This window comes from Amphiura filiformis, chromosome 4 (genome assembly GCF_039555335.1).
Source record: "Amphiura filiformis chromosome 4, Afil_fr2py, whole genome shotgun sequence".
Taxonomy (NCBI): domain Eukaryota; kingdom Metazoa; phylum Echinodermata; class Ophiuroidea; order Amphilepidida; family Amphiuridae; genus Amphiura; species Amphiura filiformis.
The window spans coordinates 61018152-61041619 of record NC_092631.1 but is presented as its reverse complement, the minus strand read 5'-3'; the positions used below and the strand labels follow the sequence as shown (position 1 = coordinate 61041619).

Here is a 23468-nt window from a genome sequence, read left to right as displayed (position 1 = left end):
ATAAACATAATTTGTAATTTCTTAAATGTATTATCTAAAGTACATGTATGTACTAATAATAAAAAAACACATTTTGATATAATGATGATTTCTGGGTCTCTATTAAACACCTGTACCACCTTTAATTGGAAATGGTCACAGTTGATGAACATAATTATATTCTATAAAGGTATTAAACATGTTAAAAGGCATGTTCAGACGCTTAAATGTGGGTAAGTTGGCGTAAATTTACACCATAATTTACCCAACTTCACACACACACACATTCACACATGCTTAGGGAGTGTTCATAAATACTTTGGTGGGAGGGGTTGGAAAAGTTGGAACCTCGGACATCAAAAAATTTGTGATCCCCTAAAAAAGGGTGGATTTTTTTTTGATCCCCCCTTTTTATGGTCTAAAATTTTTTTGATCCCCCCTTCATGTCCTAATATAGAGACCAAAAATATACATCATTGACAGTGGCATAGATTTCTTTTTGACATTGGGGTTGGAGAACATTTCTTGAAGTCCAGTGAATCCAGCACCTTTTGGTGACAAAATAAGTTTATAGTACAAATTCTTGTTATTCATTGTTTCTATTTAGGTAAATGCTCAGTCCATAATAATAATGCTGAATATGGTAACCAACAATAAGTTGTGATATTATGCACCTAGTACAATACCATGATGCCAGTAACATAATTATATATTAGTTCTAATGACATGCCTATATATCCAGAAACAATTGAGCTACAGCACCATTGGTGCTCTTGTTCAATGTAGCTAAACATCGTTCCGAGACTGTAATGTAGAAATGATGACGATGTTGTCCAAATTACCATTGCAATAGGGGAGCGGGGAAGGATGTTGTCCAATTAATGCTTTGGTGTGGCAACCTTTTTCGTCAGGGTTGTAGTTTCAGCATGATTTACAATATTTGATATCATGTGTCCTTGCAATAATGTTACGGCTTATCTGAGGCTGTCCAATCATTTGTCAATTTTCATGTCATTGATTACAATGTGAAGTTCGAATGTGATAAGCGTATAATATAAAATTATAGTCAACACACACACACACACAAATCTGATACCTTTTAATTATTTGATAGTACTGAAGGGAATCTTATGAACTGATATATTTTTTTCTGTCATCAGGTGGAGATGTTGCAGAGAAAGAGGAACTGTGGAATCGACTGCACTTGCCGAAGAAGAAATGCATATATGCATGAGAAGCTGCATACCCTGTGGCTCATCTGGTAAAGGCAGGGAAAATTACCCATGATAAAAGAAGTTGGTACAGTTAGTTCCGATCAGGGTAAGAAGCCTGATTTGTTGGCTCCAAAATAATAATAACCATAATTTCAGCATGTCGTTGAGGACAAAACAATTGCAGTGTGGGCAAACAACGGTATCCACACTTGACGAGATCCATCTACATAATCTTCATCGCTCACAGGCTGAACTTATAGGAATCCTCCATTGCCACACTTTGTAATACTCTCTGAGTATCCAGAATAACTGGTTAACATTAAATACTCTCTTTTTGAGAGCTATAGCTACATCCATTCAGTGATTCGCATTCATATTGATACAGATCTGTTAAGAATTACTACCAACATGATGTTTGGTAGCTAATCTTGGATTTTCCCACTGTTCTAATACTAGACATTAACATTTCACCTTACATCACTTCCTGTGGGATTTTCCCGTGATGTCATTCTTTCTTTAGTCTCAGGGATTTTCCCCTTGACATAAATAGTCTTGATAAATGATGTTGTCATTTCCATTATAGGGATTTCAGAAAAGTCATAATTGCATGATTATACAGGTAACTTCCCTATTTCATGAAATACAATTATACAGGGTACATCACAACCTCTTAGAATGTAGTCAATCATAATGACACCCTTGCTATCCCCCAAAACAGAGGCCATGACCTTTCTAGCAGAAGCCACTTGGTGAACTTCCTTGGAGGTGGAGATCCATGATGCTTCCACTGCTTGCTTTGATTTTTTTATTTTGGTTCAATGTGATAAACCCATGTTTCATCCTGGGTGACAATTCTGGAGTAAAAAGTATCCGGATCAGTCTGAAAACGCGTCAGACAGGGTTTTCTTAAAAGCATTTAGATGAAGGGGTATTTTCAAATTTTTTGGACCCTTTCAATTGTGAATTTTTCCTCTAAAGGGGTCCATTGTCCAAGGGTATTTATATAATTTAATTTTTGAAGACAATTTTTACACTGTGTGTGTTTTTGGAGCAGTGGCGGATCTAGAGCAGTCAGAAGGTGGGGGGGGGGGCAATTTTAGAAGAAAATAATAAATTGTAAAAATGCCCCTGAGAAGTTAAAAACTTTTGCAAAATGAAGACCTAATTAAAGTGATTTGGTGGACCATTTTGGCGCTATTAATGTGTAAAATCCTAGTTTAAAAATGCCGAAAATTTGTGAAATGAGCAGTTCGTGGACAGCAAGTTTTCCCTGTTATGGTAGGCTTATAAATTGTGTTAAACATAAATTGGCAAAAGTGAAAGTGGCCCCCCCCCAGAAATTTTGCAAAATGAAGATCCAATAGAATCGATTTGGTTGACCATTTTGGCACTATTTATTACTGTGTAAAATTTAAGTTTGAATAGTTGAAAAAGCCAAAATTTGTGAAATGATGGTCCATAAAGCCAGTCGTTGTCATGGTTTCGTTTTCCCTATTATTGTAGGCCTATAAATTGTAGGGCTTAAATTGACAAATGTCGAAAGCAGAAGCAAAAATGGCCACTTGTTTACGCATGGGGGTGTCTGAGGTGGATGTTTCCCCCAAGAGGGAAAATTTGCGCAAAATTAAAGTCCAATTGAAGCCATTTGGTGCATCATTTAAACCGAAAAAAAAAGACCCGAACTCAATTTGCAAAATTTCAAACTGACACTATCACAAGTCTTGAGACTCGCAATCGATGCTGACAAAATGTACTGGGCCCTTCATATCGAGATTAGGTCTAAAAAGCCGAGAATAAATGCATAATATCGGGTGTTTTTCTATTCAAATCTTGCAATATTGGAACGCGTATGTTTTCAAGATTTTATACGCGTTGGACTTTCGGACTGTGGTTTGTGCGTTAAAAAAAACCTGGCGCCAGAATTTCCTTCGAAACATTATGCCTGGCTAGTTTCTGATCTGGAGTCGGCATTCTCGGCACCCATCTTGCTTATGCCTAAGGTGTCAGTCAAAACACTTTGCACTGAATCATAACTAATACCCATCTTGTCAGCTATTTGTTGGATAGTCAAGCGTCTGTCCTTAGCACCGTCAGGTGAATGGCGTCCACTTGATCTGATGTTGTTGAAGATCTCGGGCTTCCGGACCTTGGATCATCTCCAAACTCTCTCTCCCTCGCTTGAATTCAGCAGCCCATTTCTTTATGGTGGAATAGCTAGGAGAGGTATCACCAAGTGTGCTGACCATGTCTTCATGGATGGCCTTGGGTGTCATGCCCTTTTTATGAATGTATTTAATCACTGCACAAGCTTCTTGTTAATTCACATTTGGATCTTTGCTGAATCTGAAGACTTTCAAAGGACCTCACTTGAAAATAATACATGGCAGATATATGAATATCGGTGCATAACCTTATAAGGCAACATGCTTTTTAATTACAATGTAAATTTGGAGATACTGCTATGCCTTCTAGGTGAGGCTAGAACTATTTGATACCCTTGTATGCTTGATTTAAACAAATATTTTTGAAAATGGGTCTTAATTTTTCAGCAACTTGCACAAGCCATATTTGTAATAAAAAATATTGCACAATTTTTATGTTAATGTGTTGAAGTTCTATATGATATTCATTCTTAATCATGGTCTTTGATTTGATAATATACAGGGATGCAAGTAAACCTTCCAGAAGAGCCCCTCCAGCACTGGAGCACCCTCCAACCGTCAAACCAGCCCTGAAGCCAACTCCAGCAATGAAGCGACCGATAGTGAGATGACATTGCTCACTGGAAATGAGGAGCAAAGTGATGATGACATGGACACTGAAAATGCTCAACAGCACAAAACAAGTAAGGACCTTTTAAAATGAGAAAAATCCAGCGAGCTTTTACAAGCAAATTAATTAGCATGAATACAATTTTTATTACTGTTTTTATAAATGAGCAAACAGTTAGCAAACGAATTAAAGTACCAGCTATTTATATTCACGCTTGTATTTAAACAAAGACAAATATGTTAGAAACCAATACAGCTATTACAGTGATCAAATACCCAAAGCAATGAAATCAGAATTTGCATTTTAATGTTCTGATCAATGTAAATCATGGTGCTGTTATACCATTTGTCGCCCTGATGTGGTAGTGATGTCAATGCGTTGTACATCTTTAAGTGAGTTAGCTGTTTTGTGTGTGTCTTTAAGGGTATGTGCATGTGAACGGCATCGCTTTGAGGGAATGCTTTGAACGATTTGAAGCTGCGCCCAATGAAATGTGCGCTGACGTCATTGCCACATCAGGGGGGAAAATGATATATTCTCTTGTTCAAGAACCCTTTTTTTGCAAGTTCAATAGCCATCGTGAACTTTTGAATCTTGGGATTTTGGATCACTGATTTATTTCTTGACCAATTCCCGGGGGGATCACTCACATAAATGGTCTGTACGCATGCGTGACCAAAAAAACAAGTAAAAGGGGGTGTTTTTTTAGGCAAGGCAAGTTACGCGCGTAACGCGTTTAGAGTCTAAAAACAGTGATTTTCAAGAATAAGGGTAGTTTTCTGAAACTGGACAACTTGTTTAGGGTACCATTTTGAATTTTTGGTAAATTATGAGTCCAAAAAGGTTCATTTGTTGCATTTTCACCAGCCAAAAACTCATTAGGGGGTAAATTCTACACTAAATTGTCTTATTGGCTAAATTTGCTGGTAGGGTAAAACTCGTTTAGGGGTGTTTGAAAAAAATTTGGTCATGCATGCGTACACTGTCATATTTGAGTGCCCCCCCCCCCCTGGGACCAATTTCAGTGAGTGATGTAATTAAATCAGCTAAAAGATGCAGCTATCAGCTGGTGGTCAATTGTCTTCTCCCAAACAAGTCAACAAAAATGGAATCTATGCATGTATGTGTCATTGGCTTTGAATTTACACCTCTTAATTTAACTCTTTTATCTTTAGAAGTGACCAGAATGAAGAGAGCAGCCAATGATCAAGTGGCCAGAAGTAAGGTGAAAATAATCTCTCATCAACTACACTTTGGTTCGCCTGATGTTCAGAAGTAATACCACCAATGCTTTTACGTGGGTGTTGGTGAAGCATGCCGACAAACCACCTGTGTACACATGAGTGTATGCTCTGAGTGGTTAGCTTTCATTCATTCATTCATTCATTCATTTATTTCCATATATAAAAATATACAACTACATCAAAAATAAAGAAACACAATATGGCGGAAAAGGCAGGAAGGCCAATAAGGCCTGAGAATTGCCTTTCCTTACGAAAAAACAAAACAAAGATTATGAAATCAACAAAAATAAATAAAATGACTAACAGACATGACAAATTACAGTGCTCGAGAATGGCCTAATTGTACTTAGAGATAAGTTTTTGTTTAAGGTGTTTGCGGAAATGTTTTATGGACTTTGAGTCTTTAATTTTTTATCTAGAGAGTTCCAAAGTATGGGCCCGCTCGTTCGAATGGAATGGTCGGAAAAAACTCTTTTATTTTTTGTTAACTGGAGATCATTATTTCGTCTTGTCTGGTAGTCATGGATGTCAGAACGTTTTGTAAAATACTCATTAAATGAATTGGGTAACTCATGTATGGAATTCTTGTACATAAATACACCAAGTTCAAGAGAATACATATCTTCTATATTTAAAATGTTGTATTTGGCAAATAAAGGTCTGGTATGACTTCTATAATGACTATTAGAAATTGTTCTTATTGCCCATTTTGGAGTTTGGTCAGTTTATCTAAATAAAGTTTACATGTATTCCCCAGATTAGAATTCCATAATTGAGGTACGGCAAAATAAAAGTACAATATAAGGTATATAATATTCGATCAGGAATAAAGTGTTTTAATTTGTTCATGATACCAATATTTCTCGACAAAGTTTTGGAAACGCAGTCAATATGACATTTCCAGGTGAGGTTTTCATCTATTAAGACACCTAAAAATTTGGTATGTTTCACTCGGTCCAATAGTGTGTTGTTTAGGACGATGTTTAAATCTTGCTGCACTTTGACTGATGTCATATGAGGCGTTCCTAATAACATATAATTTGTTTTGCTTGCATTTACTGATAACTTGTTTGCTCTAAACCAATTGCTTACTTCTTTCAATTCAGCATTCACGACATTTGTTTGATTCTCAATATTTTCATGCGAGTAAAGGATAGTGGTATCATCAGCAAATAGTATAAAATCCAGAATATTAGAGGTACTAGTGATATCATTAACATATAATATAAAAAATAGTGGACCTAATATTGATCCTTGCGGAACACCACATACAATATCTTTAAGTTGTGAGTCACACGTGTTGTAGGATACATATTGCTTTCTATTACTTAGATAATTTGTAAACCATTCCAATACCACACCACGAAATCCATAATGCTCTAATTTATGAAGAAGTATTTTGTGGTCAATTGTATCAAACGCTTTTGATAAGTCTAAGAAAATTCAATAGTTGCTTTATTTTTGTCCACTGCTGTATTAATTTTATCCACCAGCTGTAATATAGCCATATAGGTAGAGTGGTTGGATCGAAATCCAAATTGTTTGTCATTAAGGATTTCGTGAGTATCTATGTAGTTAACACATTTATCAAATACAAGTCTTTCTAAAATCTTTGAAAAACATGGTAAAAGTGACACTGGTCTATAATTGGAGAAGACTTCAGCTTCTTGTTTTTTGTATATTGGTATAACCTTAGCTATTTTAGTTTTTCAGGAACAATACCTGTTGAGATTGACATATTAAATATGCTTGTAAGAGGTTTTACGATTTCCTTAGCTACTCTTTTTATAATGAAATTTCCTATGTTATCATTACCAGCACTTTTATTTTGGTTAAATTTATCAATAATTTTTATAATATCCATTTCCACAATTGGGCTCATGTACATGCTACTAAATCTTGGATCATGAAGGTAATCATAATATTTTTTGTCGGAATCTTCAATACTGGATGCAAGTTCCGGGCCTACATTTACAAAAAAATCATTAAATTGATTTGATATATCGTCAGAGTTTGTATATATGTTGCCATGACCATCCTTAAATTTATTCTGGGAAGATTTCTGCTTTCCTCGTCCAAGAATATTATTTATTGTATTCCATGTTTGCTTCATATTATTCTTGCTATGTTCGAATTTCAAGAAATAATATTTTCTTTTAGCTTTACGTATAAGCATGTTTAATACATTTTTATAAGTTTTAAATTTTGAATTCTATTTTGACTTGGGGAGTGAAGATATTGTTTGTATAATTTATTTTTCTTATTGATACTTTTTAGTAGGCCGTTTGTGATCCAGGGAGACATTGGTTCCTTCTTTCTATTATTAGTGCATTTCTTAAGTGGTACGCATTCGTTATATAACTTATCAAAAGTTTCTAGGAACTTATTGTAATCATCATCTACATTGTTGTTATCAAGAACTTCCTGCAACTTAACTTCTGATAACCTCTTTTTAAATTTTGCAATATTATCGTCAGTGTGATTCCTTTTGTAAGAAATTCTTTTAGAATTATTAGATGGACTAGTTTGGGTATTACGAGTTGTTAACACAGTTGGTAAATGATCAGTTATATCGGTAACTATTATGGAGGATTTAATAATATTTTCATCATTGGTTAAAATATTATCAATTATTGTTGCAGTAGTTTCAGTAATCCGTGTTGGTTTGTATATCGTAGGTAATAAGGAATAGGAATAAATGAGTTCAAGATAATCATGAGTAGGTCTATGGGTATCTACCTTTAAAAGGTCAATGTTAAAATCTCCCATGATATAAACTGATTTTTTCTCTGTATTCAGTTTCTTAAAGACGGGCTCAATATCTGTCATGAAGTCATCAATAGACGTATGTGCTCTATATACAACTCCGACTACAATGTTCTTAGCATTATTACATTCAATTTCAATAAAACAGGATTCGTAATTACAGTTTGCAATACAAAGATCTTTTCGTAGTTTATAATTAATTTTGTCAGATACATACATGCATACGCCACCTTTCTCTCTTGCAATTCTATTTGTATATTCTACTTTATACCCAGATATGTTATAAAAGTCATTTGGTTTGTCTTTAAGGTGAGTTTCTGATATCCCAATTACACTAAAGTCATTTTTCAATATATTAATGCATTCTTCGAGCTTTTCGAAATTTTTTGATAGGCTTCTAATATTAACATTTAGGAAACTAAATTTGCCAATACTAGAATTAGAATCTGAGGAAAAATGTTCAGGGGTAACATATGAGCATTCATGACTCCTTTCCGTATCATCATTTACTACATCGTTATATCTTTTTTCCGTTGAATTACAATCAAATCGTATAGGATTAAAACCATTTTATCATATTTTTTTAGGTCTACCTCAGTAACATTAAATTGAGGATTCTCGTTTAAGTCATTTGCATCTTCTTCAAAATCAGAATCAGGAATAGTGTTGTTTGAGCACTTTGAGCACACCCACTCCTTAGGATTTAGACATTTTAGTTGTTTTGGCTTGAGTTTTGTACATTTTTTGTGCACATATCCCGTACACATTTGGCATGATATATCTTTGTGGCATTTTTTACTATTTTCGAGCACACAACACAGACATCACGAGTATTTAAATTAGAAACAGACATAGAAAAATATATAAATATACACAAATATAAATAGATTAAAAAATCAAAGGTTTATATAAAATGAAATAATGAGGATTGCTAGTGTGCGGATAAGGTTAAGCCGATTTTGAGGCGTTGCCACCGCAGCCATTATATTAAACATATTCAAGTAGTAAATTGTATGAAGTTTTTAACGGGTTACTTGAGCTTCTTCTACTATTGATTTTGCTTCACGAAGTTGTAAATCACTTTTATTGAAATAAGCGCAAAGCTTGTCAACAAATTATTAACGAATCGAACATGTATCGATATATAATCAAGTTAACAATTACATTTGTGAGACATATTTTATTATACAGTTCTACATGCATGATGATTGTATTGCTTTTCAAATATGAAAACAAAATGGCGTGCTTGCCAGTTTTCCAATCTGAAAATAATATGATGTACAGAGTTCATTTGAAAAAAAAGAACTATGTACAACTTTAAGTCACTCTCTCATTATAAATACATTAACATAAGCATAGTTTGTTTAAGTTTTTACATGAAACCTCTGTATGTACGTATACTATGAGTCAATTAGACCTCATAAATCACGAATGGATTTTTTACTGAACAATTTAATATATACATCAACAAGAGTATCTATATACATAAGATATTTTTCTGTTAAAGTTTCATTTCTAATTCAGACATAATTATAAGTGCCTGTCAGCTATCTTCCTGATCTCCTCGACAGTTGAAACTTTGTATTTGATTTTCTTGCCCCCGTCTTCCACCAGAATTGTGCATACCCCATTCCATGTCCACACTGATTTAGCTTTTTTCAACGTGTTTTGCCATGTCTCTGGCCTCATTGTATATTGTTTGGTTTGTTTTTGTGAGGATTTCATGTATTCCAATTCCTGTGCCCTTCAGTGATTTTCGTGATGAGATAACCTTTTGCCTAATGACATTTCTTGTGAACTTGACCTCAATTGGTCTCGGGGCTGCTGTGTTTTGCTGTTGTTTAGGTTTTTGCAATCTCCTGGCATAGTCTATATCTTCTTCACGTACTTCTACTCCCGTTTTTTGGACTATGTTTTTGACTACTTCCACCACGTCCTCTGGTATGATCTTGTCTGTCTCTGGGTCTTTCTTGACAGGTGACTCGGGCACGCCCGTTATCCGAATGGAATTAAGAAAGGACTGTTGTTCTAAATAGTTCATACCTTGGTGGTTGAGTAGAGTATTGTTTATAGATGTGCTACAGTTCTTATTAGAGTTCTCTCGCAGCTTTTCATGTGATTTTTCAAGCTTCTCGTGTTCTACACGCGCATCGTGCAATTCTCCTTTCAACTCCTCAATCTTCTCATTGTAGTCTGCTTTCATCGCTTCCATCTTTTCATTGGTTTCAGCCTTTATTACATCCATTTTGTCACTTAAGATTTTGAGTTTCTCGTCTAAGGATTCTGATAACAGTGACTTCAACATTGTTCGAAATTGATCGCTTACAACAAGTGCATCAACAACACTCTTGGCAAGTTCGTTAGTTTCCATTTTACTTACTGTCAAGTTACTTAGTAAATTCCAATGTCAATTCCTTCAAATTAGTAAGAACAGTGTACAATAATTGATAATATAAATAGTCAACGACAGTAGTACAGTAGTAGTATGCAATATTAATGATAAACAGCCGCAGTGGCAAGCCCCATCAGCTCATCGATTTGCTATTATCCGCTACATGTTTTAGCAGAGTCGTGAAAACACGTCTTCTCTCATTGAAATCAAACAACCGTTTATTTAATATGCTCTGCAATTAATATGCTCTGCAATTGGATTCTTGGACCAGTGAAATACACAACTGCATCACTAAGCCTATAGTGAGCCTATAGATAGCAGACATGTGTAGTGTGATATGGGCATATATGTAGTTCTAACTACAGGGTGTCCCAAAAAGAAGAGGCCCCTCATTGTGCCCTCTTTTTATCCTATTGAAGAAAAGTTGATCAAGTATATGTTAGTATGTAAAGAAGCCTTTACCCGTAAGCTTTAATAAACCAAAACAATTATTTCAATTTGCTCATAACTTTTGAAGATATGTCCTTTTAAAGAAATGTATCCATTTTTCACTCTGTCCACGGAGGAGGTTTGGCTACGGTACTTCAAAGAGTGCATATATCATGCAAGAATATAAAACATTCCTCAATGATAACTTTATAAAGTAACAACTTTATTTTATGGAATGGGCTTTACCGGTGGGCTTATGGGTTATTAGACTATGCCATAGTCGATTTTTGATAAATAAAAATACGTTATTAATCATGATGAACGCATTCAGTTGAACTCGAAATTATACTGATATTTATTACATCAAAATACTAGCATAAAATGGTTATGAAAAAGTTTATATAATTATATTTGTGACAGTAAAAGTAAAGTATATGTAGGCTTATATTATTGAATGCAACATATCATAAATGGCATAACTATAATGGCACTTCAATACTGAACAATTCTAATTTTAGAATCTGCCAGTTTATTACGAGTTAAAAATCGACTATGGACTTTCACTTTTAAGCAGAACTTTACCCAGGGACTTCGTTCTCTAAAACACACTGTCAATCATACTTGTTTATCAATCAAATCTAACCACAAGACTAAACATGGTGGTACAATACGCGCTAGATGCGTACGTTAATCCACCAACTTTCGCGCCAGCACAAAAGCGCCGCATTCCAAAGATAGATGTGTAGTTTAGTTTCATCATTTCAATTTTATTCATAATACACATAAAACAGATATATTGAAAAGAATACATTTAAGGCCAGACAGGAGGGTTGAGAAGGTACATGACGAGGCTCAAACATACGCAGGCATATTAAACAACAGGACAATACAACATATAAATGCAGTTTATAAAGGAATACAACAATAATAATATATTAGAAATTAGAAATAGTATTGCATAAAAAAGTTGACAGGGACCCGCCCCGAAACAATTGCACAAAACGATAAAATATGGTCTAAAAGACGGCATTTTGATTTAAATCGACCAGTCATGGTCATATTTTGAGTAAAAAATTGAGTAAGAACATAGAATTGCACGTTGACTGAGTGATTTTGAACATTTATCAAAGACCAGTTTCATTGGTTTTTGGCTTTTTGAAACTAAGGGGAAATGGAACTCAGGTTACATTTGTTGGAGCTTGTGATGAGGCCTCTACTGCCTATTTCAATACAAAATAACTTTGCGTCATAACCCTGTTCTTGCAAATCAGCGATTAAACCGGCATATTTATTTTGTTTGTATAGTTAATGGTAATGGTAGTTATAGTTAATGGTAATGGTACGTGTCGGGAGGATTTAAACAATAACGAGATCTGGGCGACCAATCACAAGCCAGATTCATTTAAAGATGCATTACATCATGACCAATTTTAGTTAGGCCAGAAATTGGCCTAACTCTCCATAGAGTCCCATGTTAAAAATGTTAACTGCAATCCAAAGTCAGTAGTCCACTTGGGAAGCTAACATACAGAGGGAGTACGGTGACTGAAAAGATGATCAGTTGTGAAAATCTATCAATTGTGCACAAATTAATTAAATCGGAGTTTTAAGCTTAAATGCAATATCCAGAGTATGCACAGTCATGACAATGGGCAAGTGGACTACGGAGAAGTCTAATGGGTTATGGATTTTGGTAAATGTCATTAATTTGGGCGAAATTGATGTGGGATGGGACTGCTTTTGCTATACTTGCAATTACTTATGTTTTTCTTGGTTATTTTATGCCTTTTTTTATTGTTCCTTGCTTTCTTTTTATTGACAAGTCATTTCTCTTTTTGGAATACAAGGTGGCCCTGAAAAGGACTGTTTAGTTTGTCTTTGGTTCTTTTGAAGTGAGTTTACTGTACTGCTCTGCCCTCAACCTGGTTGCCTCCTTGACGAATACAGGTTTCAGCCCTAGTCCTCATTGCATCAATTGCATTGCATACCATCCTTGTGCGCCGGATACTTGCGAATGCAGCAGTAATACGGGATTGCGAAGATGTTTGAAGCTAGCTGGTAATCCCCGCTTATATTGAATGCTTTCCCAAGCCTAATCTATCCATGTCATTAACCGTGTGTTTCGTTTAAATCTTTGATGTAGCCAAACCTCATCCGCTGACAAACGGGTACATTTCTTATAAAGGACATAACTTCAAAAATTGTGGGCCGATTGAAATAATTGTTTTGGTTTATTAAAGATAAAGAAAGGTTTCTTTACATACCAAAATGCATTTGATCAAATTGTCAGAAATAGGAGAAAAAGAGGGCACAATGAGGGGCCTCTATTTTTGGGACACCCTGTATTTCTTCCAGACAAGTGTCTCATGGCTTTGTATGGTTCAGTAAAATGCATGTATGGTTCAAGAGTATAATGGTTTAAGAATATAAGAAATCATACATTATGGCTTACGCATGGTAAGTAAAATATTGTCAAGTTCTACATGTGACCCAATAAAAATGGCAACCATGAACATTCGCCTTTTTTCAAAAATTTGATTTTGAAGACATTACTGGATGACCAATCGGATTCAAAATTCAGTTTCTGGATCTCATCCATTATCACTATAAAAGTTCACATGGATTGATTTTATGACCACTTTTAATGTGCAATTACAGTCAATATTTAATTTTGTTATTTTATATAATACAAAAAAATGATAAAATGTGGCATGAATAAGATAAATTTGATGTATTAAAAATGTCGAGTACCAGTTGAAAATCATGCATAATTCTTGTGATTGACAATACAATGCGCAGGCAATGGTTGATCTTGCTAGTCCCAATTTTGGACCTCCAGGGTCAACATCGCCATCCTAGCCACCATTGGATTTTTACTCGAATGTGATAATAATGATACTGAAAACAGCTCCACGAAAGATTCTGTGTGATCAATAGATCGAAAATGGATCTACTACAATTATTGTTAACTGTTGTTTAGTGTACATTTGTGTGTAACATAATCATATTGACATTCAAACACATAATAACATGTTCCTGTGTTTTATTCATATTACGCAGGCTTTGGATGTCAACATTTTCCCATGATGCACTGCGTAATGTAAAAAATCATGCCTTTAGATTCACACAATCAAAATACAGGGTTCAAAAGAAATAACTCCCCCACCCCCTAAAATTACAAAACATTTCTTTGCATAACTTGACATTTATTTTGTTGATTTGAAAAATTTTAAAAGGGGTAAATAGAGGAATCGTTTTTCAACCGTCACAAAGTTGCAAAAGTAATATTTTTGGTCAAAAATAATCACATTTCCCAAAAATGATGCTTTCAGAAAAAGTTGCACTTTACCACATTTTGTACAAAATGTTCTCGATATTAATGTTAAGGTTGATTTAATTCTTGTTTTTGTCCTTCACTTTTCTGTCTCTGATCCTTCATGCACCCATGCAACCACCATTCAGTGCAAAACAAAGATTTGTGAACTTAATTTTGCGTAAAATGAGATTTTCTTTGATGTTTTTAATCAGCAGTTGTTTCAAAATGATAAAATCACTAGGAAGGAGAAATGAGCTCTCCACGCATAAATTTGACCAAAAGGGTGAACATTTACCTGTATTGGGTCAGTTGAAGCATCTTGCATTTTGATTTAAAATGACGGCTTTCTTGGATAAGGTGTATCACTCATGATGCCACAAGAGATTGGCTGCATGCAGTTAATTGGCTGGATGCTGACTTCCAACTTCCAATCTTTGTTGGCCATTTCTTCATTGTCATGTACGCCTTCAAAAGAGCCGTTGCTATAGGTCTTTGCAAGCGTTTCAGTCTACCATTTGCAAGTAAATTTTTCATCTCTTCTAGCCATCGAAAAAAATAAGCATCACACTACAAACCTTATTAAATACTCCTATAGTGATTTTACCATTTGTGAAGCACCGACTGAAAACCCCATTCATGTCAAAATCCATGTCAATGAATCATTGTTTTATACTGAAAGATGATTGCGTGGGTGACTGGGTAATCGGATACACAAAATTTAAGAAAATTAACTAACAATTAAATCAATCAAAACGTTGATATCGAGAACATTTTTGTACATTACATGTATAGGATGTTGAAAAGTGCAACTTTTTCTGAAAGCCTCATTTTTGGAAAATGTGATAATTTTAACCAACAAAAATGATTTTCCAAAAAAGTAAATTGGGAGGGTAGCAAAAAGATTCCTCTATTTACAGGTTTTTAAATTTTTCAAATCAACTAAATGCATGTCAAGTTATGCAAAGAAATGTTTTGTAATTTTAGGGGGGGGGGTTATTTCTTTTGAACCCTTTATTATGAGTAGGGTCTAATCTTTCCCTAGAGAAGTAATTTTGAGAGGACTGAGCTTTTGGAACTCTATCAAGTGCTATCTTCAGAGCAACTAGAGAAATGATGATGCCCCTTTTAATAATTGTATATTAGGTGTGTCATCTCTTTCTTTAGTTACCCTGAAGATAGCACTCCATGCAAAAGCTCAGCCCTCAGAAAAGGACATCTCTAGGAAAAGAATAAACCCTACTCATGCTTACGACCAATTAGTCCAATGCATAAGGGATGTTAATACCACTGTACGTACATGGCATATGGGATGGTCATAACACATCAAAGGACCAACCTCGGCATAAATGAAGTGACACACATTGTTGCTTTACCTTAGTTTGGGTCAAAATTAAAAACTAAATAAATAATTTTTGTGGAAAAGAAATACAAATCTATTTTGATGGAAATGTTATAACATAGATTTTAAGTCTGTCATTTTCACATGGCGACATCTTTGTCATATGTGCTACACATGCTACACATGTACGTCACACATACATGTGTATGTGCATCAAATGTCCAACAAGCAATTAATTATATACTGAAGGGTAAGCTCTGGCAAAATTAACTGTACCATAGAATCAAAATGCTTACAACAGAAGCTGCTAAGTTAGCAGTGCATACCCTTGTCACCAGCAGACTGGACTATTGCAACAGCCTCTTGACAGGCACAGCAAATCTCTCATCATCAGACTCCAAAATGTACAACGCACTTCTGCCAGGATCATCGCTAAGCGTAGAAAATTTGACTCAATCACTCATGAACTTGTTGCGCTCCACTGGCTCCCCATACAGCAACGCATCATTTTCAAAGTCCTCCTATTAGTCTTACCTAGATAAGAATAACCTGCATTCACCGATGCAGTCAGCATTTTAGATCCATCAAAGCGTCTCGACGGTATAAACAAGCTTGAGAAATGTGTGTCTGATATCAAAGCATGGGCTGTGTGCAATAAGTTAATGCTAAATGACTCTAAAACGGAAGTTATCCATCTTTGTTCTTGTTTTATAAATACACATTGTTTGCCGCCTCTTGCCATTGGAGACTCAGCCATTAGTGCATCAAAAGCAGCGCGTGATCTTGGTGTGGTCATTGATGAGAGCCTTGATATGAAAGATCACTTTAAAAATGTGTCTAAAGCTGCCTCCTTCACCATTTATAGGATAGGCACGATTCGCAAATATCTTGACCAAAACGCAACAGAACGGTTAGTTCATGCTTTCGTGTGTTCGCGATTGGATTGCTGTAATAGTCTTTTATTTGGTCTTCCTCAGTGTGACATTGCCAAGCTGCAGCAAATTCAAAATTCTGCGGCTAGATTGGTGTCAAGGGTCAAATATCGCGATCACATTACGCCAGTGTTTTTCGATCTCCACTGGCTCCCTGTTGTGTACCGTATTGAGTTCAAGATATTGTTTATCACTTTTAAAGCTTTAAATGGTCTTGCTCCATCTTATATTGCCGATCTTTTAATCACATACAATCCTGGTCGATCTCTTCGCTCTGCGTCACAAAACCTTCTCCGTCTACCAGCAAGGTCATTCATTTCAGTGTAGAAAGTGACTGATGGTGCCATCCCCTTTAAAAGTACAACATGCTTGCAAACTAAACCTACTGGTGTCATTGGCATGTTTTCGGTAGAATATATAAAACCAACCTCAGTCACCTCAAAAGGGGACCTTATGTTGACAGAATAACTGAACAAATGGTATTATTTCCATGTTTCATTCCATGAATCTGTAATCTGTTGCTAACAAGAGTGGTATCAATTTCTACCCAAGGTATTCACTTTGTTCTGATGAAAGAATTCGGGTTTCAATCATGTTTCACTGCTCGTCAGTTTTTTAACAATGATGCGAAGAAACCACAGAGATGTGTCAGGCGCAAGTTGTTAAACAGTGGTGAACAATGGTGAAACATGATCAAATCCTTTCTACAACAAGAAATACAATTGTTAATAATCATTAATTGACAGTGTTTGTGTCGTGACCAAATATACTATCAATAAACAATTACGCTTATTTGTAAGTATGCGCCATCATGACTAGTGTATGTACATGTAAATGAAGAAGAGTTGTTGAAACACGCTATTGGGATGACTCTTTATTGCAGTTAAGTTTGTGTCTGAATTGTGTAATGGAATGTTGGTTCAAGAGAGAACAATTATTTCAGTTGGATTTTATTGTACATAATTAAGTTAATATAGGTTTTCCTGGTCAATTTCGCAACTTTCGGAAGGTCATTTCGAGGTCACCATGGGTCATCTGTGGTACAAGTTTAATGACCGCCCAAATGTGATTTTTGATTAAACAAAATATGTAAACGTGGGCCATCCAACAGTCGAGTGTTGAGCCCAAGTGTTGATTATATGCGACTCTGTACAAAGTATAGGAAAAAAACATTCAATTTTATCATTATGTTTTCAGAATCTTTTCTTGGTCAAAAAAAGTGGTTTTTGGTCAAGTGTGGTTTTGGTCAATAATATGATTTTTGATAAAAATGAGATTTTTGGTCAAAAATGTGATTTTTGGTCACAAATTAATTTAAGGTCAAAATGTGATGGGGGGGGGGGGGTCGAAAATGTGTTTTGGTCCAAAAATTGTTCACAGAAAGTCAACAATTGTTATTTGAGTGATGGCTCCATAGAAACAATTGTACACAGAAGGTTGAAAACGCCACCAACGTCGAGTTCCAACAGGAAACAGACAAGGAGTGTGAGGATTGATCAGTCAATTTGAGAAAGTACTACGATGTAGTACGAAACGTCATTAAGGTATGTTTATAACATCTTTAATACCGAAATACTTTTGGATTTGTACACCAGAACTTTTGTAAATAATATAGTTGTACAATTTGTACGAAATATACATTTTGTTATCTAGGCCTAAAATGTTTACAAAAAATATATTGGTCCAGACCACACGTTGTGCTTGTATTCAGTTGTTCGACGTATACTATTATTGCTAGCCTAAGCAGTGTATGGGGGCGAGAGAAAATTCTAAAATTAAATTACTGAACTTAATTGAAGGATTCCCAACCATACATGTAGGAACCTTCTTGGAGGGAAGAGAATTTTCACCTAAGGCAAGCCCAAGGCTCGAGTCAAACCATCGTCAATCGTATCTCACGGGACACAGCCGGCAGCGCAACGCCGACAGCCGACGCCTTATTAACCACTCGGCTCGGCCTGTGTGCATCAATAGAGTGTGAACTCAGTCCCAAGAAAGAACGTTAGGAAATGATGGGACTAAGACTGAGACTAGACTGTGTGTTCTTGACACATTAAGGTGATAAGCCACATTTTGCACCAACCAGATGGCCAGATATGCTACTTTTTTTTGACATCCATTGATTGTAATTAGATTTTCGTATCTCTTTCCTTGTTGGAAAGGTATAACGTTGTGGAGATAGGAACATGTACAAAAGATCCGGGACCTACTCTGCCATGTTTGGCTGAGTAACGGTACATGAACACGGTCTTTTGTACCTGTGTAACTTAGTCATTGTGTAAAGCTGTGTTTATACCCAGACTGAATCATTGTCGCTAACTACACAAGTTATGTGTGCAATTTTAGAGAACGTTGACCGACATCAGAGGGTGTCAATATAGGCCTACGTGTCGCTTTTGAAAAACAGCGAATCATGCGCAGGCAAATACGATGGCGATTTAGTACACTGACCATGCGTGCGATTCAGGTTTCTCCAAAAGCGATTGAGTATAAATGCATCTTTAGAAATGACCGGCGATTGTGTGTTCTCAAGTGGGTTTTATCATGTTAATTAGTGACCTCGATCAAGCATTGAAATGCTGTCATTTTTTGTACTGGATCGTTCAAGCATCTCCAACAAATTTTAGTGCTGTAATCGATAAGCTTTCTGGGTATCGATATGTCGGGAGGCAAACATCCAACATGTCGATACTATTATCGATACTCACGCAGTTTGAAACACGGATTTGAGTTTACCAATTTTATTATCAGTAAGTTCCAGAAACAAGTTAACAACAAGTGTATTGAAGCCTAACAGCTAAAACTACATGGATCATGCATTTTCACGGTAATTTGAGACCTGATTTGAGATAATCTAAGCATGTGTGCCATGTCGTTTGTGTATCGATACTGACATTCAGTGTTTCGACATGTCGGAAGTCTATGTATTTTCCGACTATCGATACTTACGACAATCGATTACAGCACTACAAATTTTTCAATGTAAGTGCCTCTAGCCCTAGTAGTAGAAGTAAAACGGATACTATGGCCAGAGTTCTAGGGCTAACTGTAATTGAACTTGAAAAGTAGAAGTACTAGAACAACTGCCACCGACTAAATAAAGGGGCATTTCGTGATCCACAGCCTCATCCCCCACTTTTCCCAAAAAAGTTGAGATTTTTACACCACTGTATACCTCTGGCTACATAATGTTTATGTACCAAATATTTCTTGCAGATTAATTCGTTTAGCAAAAATATTGCCAAATTTGAATTTCGTTCAGGTGCACCAGAACGAAATTACAACACATTGTCTATATGGAGCAGTAAATCATGCATTACCTCGCAAACGCAAAATCGGAATCAACTGAAATTTTGGAAATAAGCTTTTTTCGTGGATATCTCTACTGAGAAATGTCATAAAAAGATGATGCTAGGATCACGAAATCCTCCTTTAACGACTATATTATAAATACATTTATTTATGCCTGTGGGATTAGAAAAAAATATCATTACCTTGACCATGGCTTTGGAAGACATCGTCGCCTCGGTGACTCGGATTTCGCGGATTCATCAATTCAATCTCCCAGAGTGCACCGCGTGTACGGAACAGCTCGTCTCCTTTGACATCGGTATGTAAGCTCAATTATGATTGGCTTAACCGGATTGACAGTCGACCCTTCTGCATGTGTGTGTATTATTTACACCACTGATATAGCCTGTGTCGGAGCCTGTGTGCTAGGGCCGTAGACTTATTTCAAGTCGCGGGAAAACCATAAGAATACTGGTATATAAATCGCAGTGGTTTTATCCCGGCCCGTGAGGGGGGGGGTGTAATTTTCCCAAGGCGTGCCAAAAAATTGCTTGCTTCCCTTCTCGGCCTGCCAAAAAAATCTTCGCCCCCCCCCCCCCTCCTTTGCACATGCCAAATGTTTTAAAATTGCCATTAAAATTGCCATGTAAAGGGACGGCATATTCGTACTATTTAATAGAGCTATTTTATGACTATTAGGCCTATGTGACTATTTTTGCATTTTTCTCACAAACTAATACCACACTGGTAAGGAACTGCATTGGCTTCCTGTGTTCCAATGAATTGTTGTTTAACTTATGTTGATTGATATAAATGTAATAATGATAGGCCTATTGCTCCGCCATATTTATCTGAACTTCTTTCAAATTATGTTGCCACTCGTAGGCCTACTCTTCGATCTGGAAACATGCAACTTCTTCAAGAAACAAAATAAGAGCACATAAGTCATTTGAAATTGCAGCTCCACGTCTATGGAATGAATTGCCTATATATTTTAGAACTGCTAAAAATGTAACTATGTTTAAAAAGATGTTAAAAACTCATCTTATGTCGGGGTTTGCTCAGGGAAATTTGAAAATGCCACCAAATAGTGAAAAACTGTATAAAATGTCTAACTTTTGTGTTGATTTGTAAAATAAAACAAAGAAAAGTGATTATTTAGCAGTAATCAACCATTAAACAATCAATTCTAGCATTAATTTTAGGCCTACGATCCAAGATTCTGGCCATAGGCCTAGTGCTTTACAGTGGACACGGAAAATCACGGAATCGTCCAATTTGCAACACGGATTTTAGATTTTGTAACACCATGAACACGGAGAAATCGTGGCTTTAGCTATAGGCCGAATAAAGACTTATACAGTGGAAGGGTCTAAATATTTAATATATTATTAACAATTATTATTCTAATCTAATTCAAATTAGGCCTTCTTTAATATAAGCCTCATGATCACTCTATTGGATTCGGATTGTTTTACTAGATTTGGATTTAATTTTTGTCTTCACTATAGGCCAAGATATAAAAAAATAGAAAGCTATGCGAGCGCTATCCATGTTGGACAGCTGTGTTCAAATATAAAGTACGGACGAAGCCTTGACTAAGGCTAATGCTCCTCGCGGTATACTAACATGAATCCACTAGCTGCAACATTATACGCACATCAAAAAAAATATCGGGGAAATTAAAAAAAAAAAGGGGAAATTAAAAAAAAAAGGGGAAATTAAAAAAAATGCATATTCAGCAAAAAATTAAACTTTGTCCGATCGGGCCCAAATTTGGTGGGTGGCATCCTTGATACAAGGGGAATATAATGCGCGAAATAAAATCGAGGTCAACCAAGGTCAAAGGTCATTACGGAGGGGGTCAAATTTCAAACTTTGTCCGATTGGGCTCAAATTTGGTGGGTGGAATCCTTGATACGAGGGGAATATATTCCCGAAATAAAATTGAGGTCAAGCGAGGTCAAAGGTCATTACGGAGGGGTCAAATTTCAAACTTTGTCCGATCGGGCTCAAACTTGGTGGGTGGAATCCTTGATATGAGGGGAACACGTAAAACTTAAAATCGAGGTCATCCGAGGTCAAAGGTCATCCAGGAGCTACATTTTAAACTTAATCCCTAAGCTTCCCTGGGTGGGCGCTTTATATTGGGGCATGGGCGCTTATTGGAATGAATACGGTTGTTATCAATTAATTTATTAAATGAAAACGATTAAATAAAGAAATAAATATAAATAAAATAAATCATTAATTGATCAATAAATTAATAGGCCTAAATAAAAGAATTCATTGATTGATAAATAAACACATAAATAAGCAAATAATCAATTACCGGTAATTGTTAAATAAATACATAAACAAACAAATAAATCAAGGCAGAGAATTTTATTTCAATTTTATATACGCCAAAAACGTTTTCTGAATTTAGTCAAAATTACACTCTAAAAATTTTATGTAAATTTTACGTAGGTCCTAGACTATGCCATAGTCGATTTTTGATAAATAAAACATGTTATTAATCATGATGAAAGCATTCAGTTGAACTCGAAATTATACTGATATTTATTACATCAAAATACTAGTATAAAATGGTTATGAAAAAGTTTATATAATTATAATAGTGACAGTAAAGGTAAAGTAAAGTATACGTAGGCTTATATTATTGAATGCAACATCATGTCATTATATAAGCACTTCAATAACTGGAAGAAACTTTGGGGGACCTACGTGTAATTATCCTATAAATTGCGAAAATCCAGACCGTGTATGCACGAAAAATGGCAGGTTCTATAATGTGAACCACATGTACATGTATATACCCGGTATAGCATTCATATCTACATACTAACAAAGTATGATGTTTTGCATAACTTTTATTTTGCATAAAGAAACACCGCGCGATGTGTGTTATAAGGGTGCATACCACCAAACTAATGTCCCTCATCATTTATAGACATTAGGATAATGATCCCTGAAAACAGAAACATACAGTCATGCAGCGTACACGTAAGTGTGAAACACGTGTTTGAACCCGAGGTATACTAGTCTCATGTTTGAACAAGAACACTAATTTATGCAGGATACACCCCATGCAGCCTACGCCTATACGGTAGGTCTGACCAAACACGGAGAAGCTGAAGGTCGCTGTGTTATTTATCTTCTACCTGACCAGCATGCAAATCCCTCAGAATTTAGACAACCGCCGCAGGTCAAGGCCGTGTAGGCCCTATGTGTTGTTCGGTATCGGCCGCTTTAGGGGCAGAATGGATCCATACGGTCACTGTTCTAATATTCTCTACTTTCAAAGAATAATTTATATTATATGTAGCCTAATACTTTAGGATTGTGGAGACAGATACAGATATTGCTAATTCATTTGTTACATACACAGTCCGCTATATTTTGCCTTTTAAAATATAAGTTACCAATCATTGTGACATGCGCCCTTATTCACAAACACGAACTGCACGGGGTTTCCCAGCAAAACTTGTATTTTTCATAGTGACCGTAAAGTATGATATTTTGCATATGCAAAACTACATATTTTGCCGAAGTATGTAGTTTTGCATATGCAAAACTACATACTTTTGGAAAGTATGTAATTTTGCATATGCAAAGTATCATATTTTGCAAAGGTATGTGGTTTTGCACGCAGCACCGGTATCCCGGGCCCGGTATATAGGAGTATTATAGCACGTGCAGCCGGTGCGGCCATACGGCCTAGCGAGTTCAAATCGATAATGCATGTATAATAATTGCCCATTTATCATGTTTATTATTGTCGGATTTCTCAA

The 23468-nt window shown here is 35.8% G+C and overlaps 1 long non-coding RNA gene across 1 annotated transcript; it reads left to right on the top strand.

Annotated features, from left to right (window-relative positions):
• Positions 1-1153: 1153 nt before the first annotated feature.
• On the top strand, positions 1154-5323 carry LOC140151163 (uncharacterized). The gene is made up of 3 exons (XR_011858908.1): positions 1154-1299; positions 3858-4038; positions 5141-5323. It is a non-coding gene; the product is annotated as an uncharacterized lncRNA (long non-coding RNA).
• Positions 5324-23468: the final 18145 nt, after the last annotated feature.